The sequence below is a fragment of the Thamnophis sirtalis genome, unplaced genomic scaffold (assembly GCF_051295495.1).
Source record: "Thamnophis sirtalis isolate CommonGarterSnake01/CBP01778 unplaced genomic scaffold, rThaSir2_p1.2 scaffold_2, whole genome shotgun sequence".
Lineage (NCBI taxonomy): Eukaryota > Metazoa > Chordata > Lepidosauria > Squamata > Natricidae > Thamnophis > Thamnophis sirtalis.
Window position 1 is genome coordinate 73,863,643 of NW_028261382.1, and position 14,952 is coordinate 73,878,594.

A 14,952-nucleotide genomic window follows, 5' to 3' on the forward strand; every position below is an offset into this window, starting at 1 on the left:
TTCTAGGCTGATGTCTTAACCACTGCCTCAAACTGGCTCTCTCCCGTTAGTGTTATTCCTGTTATTTTTTAGCATCATACTTTCTCTATCTTCCCCCAGGGCAATTTGCAAAATGCGATTTAAATTGCAATAAGAAATGCCGCAGTTTTTTGGTTGTGAAAAATATACAGAGCAGCCGGCCAACTTGTAGGACTGTAGATTTAATTGGGAGCCATTGAACATAATATCAAAATATCTTCCAGGAAGGAGAAAATGCCAAAGGAGCTTCCCTAGGAGGCAGATTCTAACATTGTGGGGCAACCCATGGAAAATCCTCCGGGAGGAGGTTTTGAAGTATTTCTAGCAGGGCTACCAGATTCTGTATTAGCTTTGTCCCCTAGGCCAGGGGTCTCCAACCTTGGCAACTTTAAGTCTGGTGGACTTCAACTCCCAGAATTCCCCAGCCCTAGGCCACCTGTCTTGTAAATTCACAAGATTCGTTTTTCTTGCCATGTACATGTGGACATCCAAACTAGACTGTGTTGTTTCTCTTTGCCCTATAATATATGGGGGTATATGCATAATTATGTATGGATGAATGTTTTATTTGTTCATGTTTAGGTAGTGTACATTGCAGGTGGTGATCCTTTGGGAGCTACATGCAATGAAATTTCATTTTAATACATGCCAATTAGTGTACTTTAAAAGTGACAATAAAATTATTATTCTATTCTATTCTATTCCATTCTATTCCATTCCATTCCCTCTCTATTCTATTCCTATTCCTATTCTATTCAATTCAATTCCATTGAATTCCCTTTCTATTCTATTCTATTCCATTCCATTCCCTCTCTATTCTATTCTATTCTATTCCCATTCCCAATTCCCAATTCTATTCTATTCCATTCCATTCCATCTCCTATTCTATTCTATTCTATTCTATTCTATTCTATTCCATTCCCTCTCTATTCTATTCTATTCCATTCCATTCCCTCTCTATTCTATTCCATTCCATTCCCTCTCTATTCTATTCTATTCTATTCTATTCTATTCTATTCTATTCTATTCTATTCCATTCCATTCCACTCCATTCCATTCTAGTCCATTCCCTCTTATTCTATTCTATTCTATTCTACTCCACTCCATTCCCTCTCTATTCTATTCTATTCTATTCTGTTCTGTTCTGTTCTGTTCTATTCTACTCCACTCCACTCCACTCCATTCCCTGTCTATTCTATTCTATTCCATTCTATTCTATTCTTCATTCCAATATTTATTCTGCTCTGCTCTATTCTATTCTATTCTGTGCCATGCCATGCCATGCCATGCCATGCCATGCCATTCCTATTGTGGTCCAGGCTCCAAGCTCCAGGCTCCAGGGTGGCATGTGTTATGTGGGCCATGGGTTGGACACGCCTGGCATAGCGTGATGCTGGAACCTCTGCATGTTGCACATGAAACCCACTGATGCAGCCAGGGGCCTGTTGTGAGAAGAATGCAAGAGTCCCCTGAATGGCTGAGAGCCATTGATGTCAAAGGCACTTCCTGCCATTCTCCCAGCCAAAGGAAAGCTGGCAGTGAAGGATGCAGCTGGACCATGAAAAGCCAAAAGGACCCTCTGGAGACCTCTGCAGAAAAGCTCCACATCTGCAGGATATCTTGGATGCAGGAGGATGCGTAAGCAGAGAAACGATGAGAAATCAGAAGCTCCCCCTCTCCCTTGTTTTTCTAAAGAAGCAGAATCCCCTGGGATGGAGCGAAAGCCAAGGCAGATGGTTTGGGGCAAGGAGCAAAGTACAGACGAGGAATCAAAAGTGTCCCCTCAAAGAGTAACAGATGGACAGCTTCACAGAAGCAAAGAAGCAAAGATCTACCTCGCATCTGACAGGCTGGACTCACCAATTGCTCAAACCAGTGTTTTGGTATTAATTGCTGGGGAGAATGTTTAAAAAATACCATGGAAGTATATTGAACCCCTCCCCTCTTCTCTCTCTCTCTCTCTCTCTCTCTCTCTCTCTCACACACACACACACACACAGACACACACACACACACACAGAGAGAGACACACACACAGACACACAGGAGATGATACCGGTTCTGTGGGCATGGCTTGGTGGAAGAATACTGCAAAATCTCCATTCCCTCCCCACTCCAGGGGAAGGATACTGTAAAATCCCCATTTCCTCCTGATCAGCTGGAACTCAGGAGGCAGAGAATAGATGGGGGCGGGGCCAGTCAGAGGTGGTATTTGCCGGTTCTCTGAATACTCTAAAAATTTCCGCTACCAATTCTTCAGAACTGGACAGAACCTGCTGAATCCCACCTCTGATTAGGATGTTGTCCAAAGCATCTGCTAAGTTTTTAAACTGATCAGAGAACGATTGTTGTGCAAACACTAAGACACCTTACTCTGTGAGTGAGGTGGGTGATCCCTAAAGTTGATATATAAATAAATAAGATAAATAAATGTCTTACCTAGCTTAACATTTGGCTGAATCGCTGTAAGGAAGGTTGTAAAAGAATATCGGTAATCCTCAACTTATGACCACAATTGTGGCCAAAATTTCCATTGCTGAGTGAGGTGGTTGCAATTGCACCCAATTTTTCTAATGTTTCTTGGTCGTAGTTGTTAAGCAAATCATTGCAGGAACCGAATAAAACATGAATGTCAAAAATTAAAATATTTTTAAATTTATTTTAAATAATTAAATAGAATTGTTACGTTGTCCCTCGGTGAGTTGTCTCATGGCAAGTTAGCCATGGGGAATTGTCCCGCAGTGAGTTGGCCCTGACCATGGTAAGTTGGCCACAGCAAGTTGGCTGGGGCAAGTTGTCCCATTCCCTTTCCAGATGGGATAGTGGAAGAGAAAATGAGCTGTCCGTGGTCCTGTTCACCTCTTCCCTATCCAGACAACGTTAAGCAACAATAGAACATAGAATAACAGAGTTGGAAGAGATCTTGGAGGTCATCTAGTCCAACCGTCTGCATGAGTTGGACTAGAATGAATGCAATACCATTCCAGACAAGTGGCTGTCCAGTCTCTTCTGGAAAACCTCCAGTGATGCACAACCTCTGAAGGCAAGTCACCGGTTGATCGTTCTCGCTGCTAGGAAATTTCTTCTTAGTTCTAGGTTGCTTCTCTCCTTGATTAGTTTCCATCCATTGGTTCTTGTCGACTTCTGGTGCTTTGGTAAACAGTTTCCTCCCTTCGTCTTTGTAGGAGCCCCTCAAATTCTGAAACACTGCTATCATCTCTTCCCTAGTCCTTCTTTTCACTAGAGGAGGCATATCCAATTTTAGAATAGAATAGAATAGAATAAGGCATAGAATAGAATAGGATAGAATAAGGGATAGAATAGAATAAGGCATAGAATAGAATAGAATAGAATAGAATAGGGGATAGAATAGAATACAATAAGGGATAGAATAGGATAGGATAGAATAGAATAGAATAAGGGATAGAATAGAATAGAATAGAACAGGGGGTAGAATAGAATAGAATAACACAGTTGGAAGGGACCTTGGAGGTCTTCTAGTCCAACCCCCTGCCTAGAAAGGAAACCCTATACCGTTTCTGACAAACGGCTATTCAACATCTTCTTAAAGACTTCTAGGGTTGGGGAATTCACAACTTCTAGAGGCAAGCTGTTCCACTGATTAATGGTTCTCCCTGTCAGGAAATTTCTCCTCAGTTCTAAGTTGCTTCTCTCCTTGATGAGTTTCCACCCATTGCTTCTCAGGTGCCTTGGAGAATAGCTTAACTCCCTCTTCTTTGGGGCAGCCCCTGAGATATCGGAAGACTGCTATCATGTCTCCCCTAGTCCTTCTTTTCATTAAACTAGACATACCCAGTTTCTGCAACCGTTCTTCATATGTTTTAGTCTCCAGTCCCCTAATCTTTGTTGCTCTTTTTAGGACTCTTTCCTGACTTAATGGCTATGTTTGCACAAAACACTAAACTATGGCTTAGGTACCGCTATTCCTAAACAAAAACAGGACCCTCTGGAAAACAGCCCCGTTCCTTCTCTTCCTTTCCCTGTACACAGAGCATCCATGGCCTTGTGCAGGAGGACTGTGCATGCTTCTAGGTCACAATAAGTACAGGCTATGCTACAGGGCTTATACCAAAGCCAGGAAGGGTTGCTTTGCTGGCAAGCAAGATGATAGATGCAACTAGGGAGGGTGGCTCTGTTTCCATTTTAATCTGTGAGCCGCTAGGAGGCCGAGAAGAACTATCATGACGATTTATTGGTACAGAAAGAATAGGCTGTGTGATCCCATGTGAGGTTTTTAAAATTCTCTTTAATTGACGGAAATTAGAAAATGTTTTCTGCCTCTGACGGAATGAGTCACTCTGGATTATTTCATTTTCATTCTGCTTATTTTTTTCTCTTTCTCTTTATCTGATTTTGTCAGTGTGATAAATGTTGTTTGGGGGTAATCAGGCCAGATTAGATCAATAGTCCCAACCAGACCATTCCTTATTAAGTCAGGGATGGACAACCTGCAGCCCACTCTGGGGTTCCAGGAAGTGCCCTCCAGCTGCTTCTGGGTGGCTTCTGGACCTTCCTTCAACCATTGCTCAATAGTAGTAACTGTGAGAGGGATCTTGGAGTCCTAGTGGACAACCATTTAAATAGGAGCCAGTCATGTGCAGCAGCTGTCAAAAAAGCCAACACAGTTCTAGCTGCATAAACAGAGGGATAGAATCAACATCACGTGAAGGGTTAATATCACTTTATAAGGCCTTGGTAAGGCCACACTTGGAATCCTGCAATCAGTTTTGGTCACCACGATGTAGAAAAGATATTCGGACTCTAGAAAAAGTGCAGAGAAGATCAACCAAGATGATTAGGGGACTGGAGACTAAAACATAAGAAGAACGGTTGCAGGAACTGAGTATGTCTAATTTTATAGAAAGAAGGACTAGGGGAGACACGATAGCAGTGTTCCAATATCTCAGGGTTGCCACAAAGAGGAGGAGTCAAGCTATTCTCTAGGGCACCTGAGAGTAGAACAAGAAGCAATGGGTGGAAACTAATCAAGGAGAGGAGAAGCAACTTAGAACTGGGGAGAAATTTCTTGACAGTTAGAACAATGAATCAGTGGAACAGCTTGCCTCCAGAAGTTGGGAATGCCCCAACACTGGAAGTCTTTAAGAAGATGTTGGACAACCATTTGTCTGAAGTAGTGTAGAGTTTCCTGCCTAAGCAGGGGGTTGGACTAGAAGACCTCCAAAGTCCCTTCCAACTCTGCTATTGTATTTAGAGCTGAAACCTAGGAAAATGGCAGTACAGGCTCTATACCTGTGATGCTGAACCTATGGCACACATGCCACAGGTGGCACACAGAGTCCTCTCTCCAGGCACATCAGCAGTCACCCCAGCCCATCTCCACCGTGCATACGCGCATGCCTCCCACCGGCGAGCTGATCTTCAGGTCTTGCCGCGCATGTAGCTGTGCCCAGTTCTTGCAACTGTTCATTGTATGTTTTAGCCTCCAGGCTATTGATCATTTTAGATAGATTCAGATTAATAGAGTTGGAAGGGAACTTGTAGATCATTAGTCCAACTCCACACCCAGACAGGAGACCCTATATACCATTTCTGACAGATGGCAGTCCAGTCTCTTCTTGAAAGTCTCCAGGGATGAAGCTCCCACAACTTCCAAAGGCAACTTCTGTTCCATGGGTTGATTATTCTCCCTGTCAGAAAATTCCTCCTTATTTCTAGGTTGAATCTCTCCTTGTGCAGCTTCCATCCATTATTCCTTGGTGGCCTTCAGGTGCTTGGGAAAATAGCTTGACCCCCTCCTCTCTGTGGCAGACAAGGAATAATGGATGGAAACTGATCAAGGAGAGATTCAACTTGGAAATGAGACTTTTTCTGTCAGAACGATCAACCCCTGGAACAGAAGTTGCCTTCAGCAGTTGTGGGAGCTTCATCCCTGGAAGCTTTCAAGAAGGGACTGGATTGCCATCTGTCAGAAAGGGTGTAGGGTCTCCTGCTTGGGCAGGTGGGCCTGGGTGGGTTGGAATAGATGACCTACAAGGTCCCTTCCAACTCTATATTCAATGGAACAGAAGTTGCCTTCAGAAGTTGTGGGACCTTCATCACTGGGGGATTTCAAGAAGAGACCGGACTGCCATCTGTCAGAAATGGTTTAGGGTCTACTTGATTTGGGGGTTGGACTAGATGTCACACAAGGCCCCTTCCAACTCTGTGAATCTGCAAACAGATTTACTCTGCTTGAAGTCCACTTTCCAAGGGAGTCGAACCAGATTCCTTCCTTTCCCTTTGAGGAGTTTCATAGGACATTTCTGATGCGCTGCAGCGGATGATGACATATGTCAGCTTTTACGATGCTGGCCCGCAGCTGTTTTCTGCGCAACAGATGATGCAGGCGTGTCTCCAGGGCAAAGAGGGCTTTCAAATTCCATTGCAGAAAACAGCAGTCACAGCCAGACAAATATCAGAGCCTTGTTCAAAGGGGGAGGGGGAAAAAACCCTCCATACTGCGACACTCTCACACTTGACAACGAACTGGACATCACATAAGTTTAATAAAGAAAGAAAGAAACCCGAGTGACTCTTGTCATTCATTCCAAGGTTTCTGCATCTTTCCTGTGTGGCAGCGAAAGCTGCGTTCAATTCCCCTCCACCAAGAACCTCTCAATCATCAAGGAAAATGGAGAATAATCTTCTTTGCTTTGTTGGCTACTGCTTCTGGGGAAACCTGTGGGCTGTAAAACTGCATTTTTCAAAACTGATAGTCAAAAATGTACAATTTGTCATCTGAAAATATTGACTAGCTGTATTGGATTGGTGCTAATATATTAAATATTTATTTGCTGGGAGCAGCAGTAAATCAAAGGGGGTACACAGAGAGAGAGAGAGAAACAGCATCTACAAACCATTTAAAGGAGATAATCCAAAGAGGACACTCAAAGACTAAAATGCCTCTTCGCCAGCGACCCCCAGATAAGCATGAATTAACACTAAGATTAACACTAGGCCAACAGTCAAGCAGTAAACAACAATCCAATCAAGGAGCTACCAAACAATCAAACTGTAATCAACAGCCTAATCAAGCACCGCCTGCCCAAATCCATGCAGGATCTGAGAAAGTTAAAACACTCCACTAGGTTGAAATGCATTGTGCTTGCGTGGCAGGAATGATTTGGAAAAGAAGCAGAAGGTCCTCTGGATATTGTTCTTTCCACGCCGGAAGGGCTACAGGCTCCCCATCCCTGCAGTGGCTTTGATATGAATCAAGGTGACATTTTGATTCAGAAAGAGAATGGTGGCCACCGACATTTGCCTGGCACAATCAGCAGCAAAGGTGATAGACTTGGTCCCTCTTAGTGGCAAAGGAGATTCCATGCCAAACCTACTCCTGCAACAGACATTACTTCTCTGACTCGTGGGTATTTTTTTATGGGCTCCCACAAAAGATACAAGATTCAGAAAGAACTCAGCTGGTCCCAGGCAATTTTGCAAGCTGTCCACTTCAGTGGGAGTTTACCTGTCACCCTAGATTTGCAGAAATCATGTTTTCTTCCTTTCTTTTTCTTCCTTTCCTTTCTCTTTCCTTCCTTCCACCCTCTTTCTTTTTTTCTCTCTTTCTTTTTCTTTTTCCTTCCTTCCACCCTACCTCCCTCTTCCTTCCTTCTCTCTCTTTCTTTCTTTTCCTTCCTTCCTTCCACCCTACCTCCCTCTTCCTTCCTTCTTTCTCTCTTTCTCCTTCTTTCCTTCCTTCCACCCTCCCCCCTTCCATCTATCTATCTATCTATCTATCTTTCTTTCTTTCTTTCTTTCTTTCTTTCTTTCTTTCTTTCTTTCTTTCTTTCTTTCTTTCTTTCTTTCTTTCTTTCATGGATGGCTGTCTTTAACAAGAATGGGCAGACAGGCAAAGGGTCTGGTATATTCTGACACATTTTTGTAATGTTTTACTGTATTTCTGTGGTGTTTCCAAATGGACAGCTCCCAAAGGAATGGCATCCAGTCAAAAGACATTGCGCAGCTCTTCTATGAAAAGAAAAATGGGGGGAGGAGCAGTGAGGAAACACATTAAGGGGTGTACAAATAAAAAATGTCCTCATCTGGGTCCTCAGAAAAATTCCAAGAAATGAGGTAGGGTGATTGCACAATAAATTTTTCTCTGGAAAGACTCCAGGTCTCTTCTCTTCTCTCCTTTCTTCCTCTTCTCCCTCCTCCTTCCTTCCTTCCCTCCCTCCCTCCTTCTTTCCTCTTCCCTCCCTCTTCTCCTCTTCCTTTCTTATTCCCTCCCTTCTTTCCTCTTTCCCTCTTTCTTCCCATTCTCTCCTTCCTTCCTTTCTCTTTCCTCCCTCCCTCTTGTATTGTTCCTCCCTCCCTCCCTTCTTTCCTCTTTCCCTCCCTCCCTCCCATTCTCTCCTTCCTTCCTTCCTCTTCCCATTCTCCTTCCTTCCCTCCCCCTCCCTCCCTCTTTTCCTCTTTCCCTCCCGCCTTTCTGAAACAATTCAAAATAACGTTCATGGCAACCGCTTTATAAGAATACAAACAATAATATGTTGGTAACAGCGGGACTATAATTCTTACCTCTTTGATAGATTTCAGACCCTTGAACTATAGACGAGAAAGCCAGATGCGTCCTTGAGAAAACAACGTTCTCTTTCCAAAGTCATGTTGACAATCAGATTAATATCAGGCCGAAATATGGCAACAGGACAATGCGCACAAACCACAAGCCCAGCCACCCAGCCGCTCCAACCCTCGGCGCGCATTCTCCTGCTGCCTTGCGAGCATACTCACACTTGGCTTCCTTAAACCAGTGTTTTTCAACCTTGGCAACTTGAAGATGTCAGGACTTCAACTCCCAGAATTCCCCAGCCAGCGAATGCTGGCTGGGGAATTCTGGGAGTTGAAGTCCGGACATCTTCAAGTTGCCAAGGTTGAAAAACACTGCCTTAAACTCACAATGGTGTCCATGAGCCAGCCTGTGCCCTGTCCAAGTTCATTGGGGGGGGGAGGGGAGTGGGCAACAAAAGCGGAATCCAGCCCCCTTCTCACCATTGCTTTGCAAAATGGACCGAAAAATAACTCACGCTTTGCAAGAGGCATTTGCAAGTTCTATTTTTCTGCTTGATCACCCCACTATTTCTTTTGGCACTGCAGCTGAATCAGAAGTTAAGTGGCTGGGTTGTGGAAGGGCTGCTGCAGAGCTCTGCCAGGGGAACACAGAGACATGGGGCTGACCCTAGATTGGCATAAGCCAGGGGTGCGGAAAGGAGTACATTGGAGTTCAGATCTCCATTGCCTACCCCAGGTCATTCGAGCTCCAAGATTGTTTAGTAAGATTTACTGAGGAAAAATAGGATGGCATAATAAGAAGCAACGCCTTCTTTAATGCAGTGTATTAAAAAAGATTAAGAAATCAGAAAATCATAAAACCGCAGAATTAACAAGAGGGGAAAACTATAAAATAGGTTGTATATAAAATAATATGGACTAAGAAAAACAAGAGAAATATATATTCACAGAAGGATATAAGATGTATAAAAATAACTACATGTGAAGAGAAGAAAATATAACTATAAATAATAATAGGAGTAGATGAAAATGAGTAAAAATGGAGATAGATAGATGATAGATGATAGATGATAGATGATAGATAGATAGATAGATAGATAGATAGATAGATAGATGATAGATATGTGCTGATAAAAGGAGTATAATGGATATTTAATGATGTAGAAATGTTGCAAAGATGATATTTATGTTTTTTTAAAAATGGGAAAAATCAATAAAAATATAATAATAAAACAATAAAATAAAAAACATACTAACCATAAATAATGACCCTACTGTAATGTAATGATCATACTAACTATAAGTAATAAACCTAGATTATCTCAAAAAAAGAAGAAGAATCAACGCCTAGATCAATGATAGCTAATCTTTTGGTCGTCATGTGGCGAAAGCATGTGCACCTGCACCCATAATGCAATGTGTGAATGACACCCCCCGTGCGCCCCACCCTTCCTCAAATGTGCCCCGCCTTCCCCTCCCCCATTTTTGGCTTCCAGGTTGGTGCAGGTCTTCCAGGCACAAAATGACGGGTTCCTACCAGTATGGTACAGTTCAGCCGAATAGGTAGTAACTCGCCCGTACCGGTTCTATCCTGGGCGTCGCCATCTTTATTTTCTGTTCTGCACAGAACAAACTTCATTGAAAAAATGTAATCCCCCCCCATTTTTTTAATGGTGGTGTCTCCTAAACCCAGGCAATGGTGTCTCCCAAACCCAGGCAAACCTGTAGCAGCCCACCCCTGCCAGAATTCCCCAGCCAGGATGCTGTTGAAGCCCACACATCTTTCAGCGGGCCTTGCTTTGAGAAAAAACACCAGCCCTACAGTCTATGAAAAATGGTTCCTTTGAGTGCATTACTTGACCTTGAATTCCAGAAAGACAGATGCCAGGAAGTTATAAAACATGCTCACTTGGAAGCTGCTCTCATCTGCCTTGAAAAAGCCTTCCCGGGAATGTTAAGTGTTGCGAGGCCAGACAGGCGGAGAAGAAAATTGTGCAGACTTGAGAGAAAGATGCTTTGCACCTGCTCAGAGACAATTTTTCCCCCTTTATTGAACTGGTTCGGAGACTTGATGCTGCAATCAGATGTTGGGGTGGGGGGCTGGCATGATTGGCTGCCTTATTTTGGTATTCTGCTTTCCTCTCGTTCTTGTGTGAGCTTTTGGCTTCTCATCCCTGGGCCGCAGCCACTGGGACTCAAATTAAGGAGAGAGATTCCTGCTGCTGCCCAGGATCTGTGTGACAATCACATGGTTGATTGTGTGGTACAGTTGCCAAGGAGAATAACAATTTGTGCACTGCGTACTGAGTCTCTGATTCTGAACAACACCCTATGGAGCTGTTGCTAATGCAGATAAGATCCCATTCAGAGGAAGGTAAGGGGCGATTTGGAGCCTTGAAGCTAAACCTCAAACCACGTTTTAAGTTTTGCTAGGACATTTATGCTGGTAAATGCGGTTTGGGGGAATGAAGAAACACACTGTATATTCCATATTCTTTGTGGCTTCACTCCCAGGTCACACAACTTGCCTCTTTCTGCCATACCCCTCCAGGCTCCACCCTTTACATGTCAGAAAACACCTTAGCCACATCCTGTCATGCCTCCGTCGGAGTCGAACTCTGAGATGGAAGACGAACAGCTGACAGAGAGCGGGAGAGTGACTCCATTGGCTGGGGAGGAAACTGGGGAAGGACAAAGTCAGGCTGGGCAGAGCAGGGGAAAGGTAGAACAAAGGAGAGGGGGTTCAGATGAAGACCAAGGCCCAGCCCCTCCTCATCCTAGGGAGCGCAGGGAAGAACGCAGAAGAGAACAAGGGGGGTTGGTTGGCTTACGACAAGGAAAGTGCCTCGTGTTGCGTCCTCCCCGACGCAGCCGGCAGCCGAAGCCACAGCTGGAAGAAGATCTGATTGGCTCTGGTGTGGCTGCCGGCCGGGGGGAGAATTACTGCCACCCAATTGGTTCCCCCCCTGACAGCTGTCAGTATAAATAGCTGTCAGGTGGACATTGTTCCGTTCCGTTCTGCATTATCAGTTGTGTTGCTTAAACATCGCTTTGAGGAACCCTCTCCTGCGTGCCTGTGAATTTAAAACCCCGATTCCCTTTACAAGGCACACCTGGGGATGGAGTTTAAAGGAGAGGCAGTTGGGAGGGGTGTTTGTTGGGAACAATGCTGAGTTCACCTACGGTAGAGTTGTGGCCTGCATTCCTGGCCTTCCTCCCGACTGTTTGAACTATTTACGATCTTCTGTGTGTTTATCTCGTCTTGCTGGAATTATCCTTCACTCCCGGGACTTCCTATCTTGCCCTGCTTGAGTGATTGATTGCAGTCATTCTGCTTACAGTGTTTGGATTGGAGTATCTTTAGACCGCATTGACTCTATCGTGCTAGTGAGGGGGTGGTTGGTCCGGATGGCGCCGAAGGAGATCGGGCGGCTGGCTTGCTGCCACTGCCACGGCCCTCCCGGGCTCTCCCGCCCTCAGTGTATTTCAACCTGCAGCGGTCCTGGCGGTGCTGGAGGCCTCTGTCTCAGTCTATTATGATCGGAAGAGCCCTTGGAGCCTGCGGAGTTAGACTAGCTTGTCCTTTGTCTTCAAGGAGTGGGGTGGCTGATTTATGGGGTGCTGGACAGAAGTGGGCAGCTGTTTTTGCCTGTCATCATTGCGGCCCCTTCGGGCACCCCCCCTCCATCCGAACGGACTTTCTCTGGGGTGTGGCCTCTCCTTTCACCCTTTTCTGTGGCTGGGGGGCCTCCCCTCCTTACCATTTATACTAGCTGGCTCTCCCTGCTTATGCTTATGGACCTGGACCCTTGGACACCCTTATTTTCTCGCCACGACCACTGCCACCCACCGCTACCCCAGGAACATCATCTTAGCCACCCAGACTTTTACTTCCATTTTGCCACGCTATCTGGGAAAGAAGACGAACTACTCCCTTTATATCCCGCTGCCATTGATTTGACTTTTGTGTTTCCACCCTATGAACCTACAAAGTGACTTGCACAACATCAACATCAACCTTAATATCTGCGCAACCCTCCCTCTTTTTCGTATGTGGAATGTATGTGTATGCCTGTGAGTGAATGATCCCACCTTCTTTTAAACTAGTGTAATTCTATTTTTTTTTATTGTATTGTTGTATTCCTTTTAACTATAGTGGGGTATGTATGTGGAGAATGTCTGCTTGGTGCGTATGAGGGGATTGAGAGCACGGCCTGGAGCTCCCTCCACTGAGTGCAGAAGCGGAAGTGGATGGGGGCCCGGATCCACCTCTCAACCCGGAGTGTCTGGTTTGAATGGCCTGCCGAGAAAAACGGGGGCCTTGGGAGACAGAGGGGGGTCTACGGGCATGGGGGCGGGTCGGAGCATTACAGTCATGACTGGGAGGGGCAGGTACGATGAGAACTTCAAGGCTAGCCATTACCGGGGAAGGAGGGTTCGCTACGGCACAGCGATCCCTCATTCCGGCCCTGATAGCTCAACTCGGGAACCAGGTAACATGGGAAATCAGGGCCCTGGTCTTAGGCTGCTGCTGCTAAATGCCAGGTCTGTGGTCCATAAACCTCCCTCGTCTGGGACTTACTATTAGACGAGGGGGCAGACCTGGCATATATTACTGAAACCTGGCTGGGCCACGAGGAGTCCCCCTCTCAGAAATGTGCCCAGAAGGGTTTCAGGTGCTCCACCAGCCTCGACACCGGCGAAGGGGTGGAGGAGTTGCAGTCATTATCCAGGAATCATTAGTTCCTCGCAGGATCCCTGCTCCAGAGAATGTCGGGTGTGAGTCCCTCCTTGTGAAGTTGGACTTAGGGGATCAAGTGGGCTTGTTGTTGACGTACCTACCTCCCAGCTGCATCACAACAGCCCTGCCTGCGCTCCTAGAGTCAGTAGCCGGACTGGCGGTTGAGTTCCCCAGACTTATAGTACTGGGGGATTTCCACCTGCCATCTCTTGGCGAACACTCTGATGGGGCCCAGGAGTTCATGGCTTCCATGGCAACCATGGACTTGACCCAGGTAATTCAGGGTCCGACTCATGTGGCGGGTCACACGCTCCACCTCATGTTTCTCTCGGGGCAGTGGAGACGTGATCTGGAACTAAAGGGGATTGAGATCTCCGCCCTTGTCATGGTCAGATCACTTCCTGCTGAGGCTTGATTTTGGGAAGCTACTCCCCCACCGTAGGGAGGTGGAGCCGATTAAGTGGTTCCGCCCCAGGCGCCTGATGGACCTATTGGGATTTCAGACAGAGCTTGGGGTGATACCTGACTCCCTTGCCCACAATCCGACTGAGTCCTTGGTCGTTGCCTGGAATACAGCGGCGATTAGAGCACTAGATCGGATTGCGCCTTTGCGGCCTCTCTGCAGTAGTGGATCCAGGAGGGCACCTTGGTTTACCGAGAAACTCCGGGAGATGAAGCGCCAAAAGAGATGCCTAGAGCAACACTGGAGGGCCAGTAACTCCGAATCCAACCGAACACTGCTAAGAACCTTTATTAGGACTTATTTAGTGGCGACACGGGCGGCAAAATGTGCCAATTTTTCCGCCCTTATTGCGTCCGCAGAATCTCGCCCGGCCGCCCTGTTTAGGATAACCTGCTCCCTCCTGAAAGAGAGAGATGCGAGTGAACCCTTACAGGGAAGAGCTGAGGAATTTGTTCAGTTTCTGCTGGACAAAGTCGCTCAGATTCGGATGGACCTGGACTCCACTTGGACAGTGCCAGCAGAGATGCCGAGGGAGAGCCTTGATCAAATTTTGTGGAGTGAGTTCCAGCCTGCCACTCCTGAGGAAGTGGACAAGTGGGAGCGATGAGTGCCGCCACCTGACTACTGGACCCGTATCCCTCCTGGCTGGTTTCGACCAGCAGGGAGGTGACACGAGGCTGGATCCAGAGGATTGTAAACACCTCTCTTCGGAAGGGATCTTTCCCGCAACCTTTGAAGGAGGCGGTGGTGAGACCCCTCCTTAAGAAGCCTGCTCTGGACCCAGCTGCTTTTAAAAACTACCGTCCAGTCTCCAACCTCCCCTTTCTTGGGAAGGTTGAGAAGGTGGTGGCCTCTCAACTCCGACGGACCTTGGATGAAGCGGATTATCTAGATCCCTTTCAGTCTGGTTTCAGGCCTGGTTACTGCACTGAAACCGCTTTGGTCGCACTGACCGATGATCTCTGGCGAGCCAGGGATAGAGGACATTCCTCTATCCTGCTGCTTCTTGACCTCTCAGCAGCCTTCGATACCATCGACCATGGTATCCTTCTGCGGCAGCTGGAAGAGGTGGGAGTGGGAGGCACTGTTTTACGGTGGTTCCCCTCTTACCTCTCTGGCAGGTCACAGTCGGTGTTGGTCGGAGGACAGAGGTCGACCCCTAGGCCCCTTGAATATGGGGTGCCGCAGGTTTCGG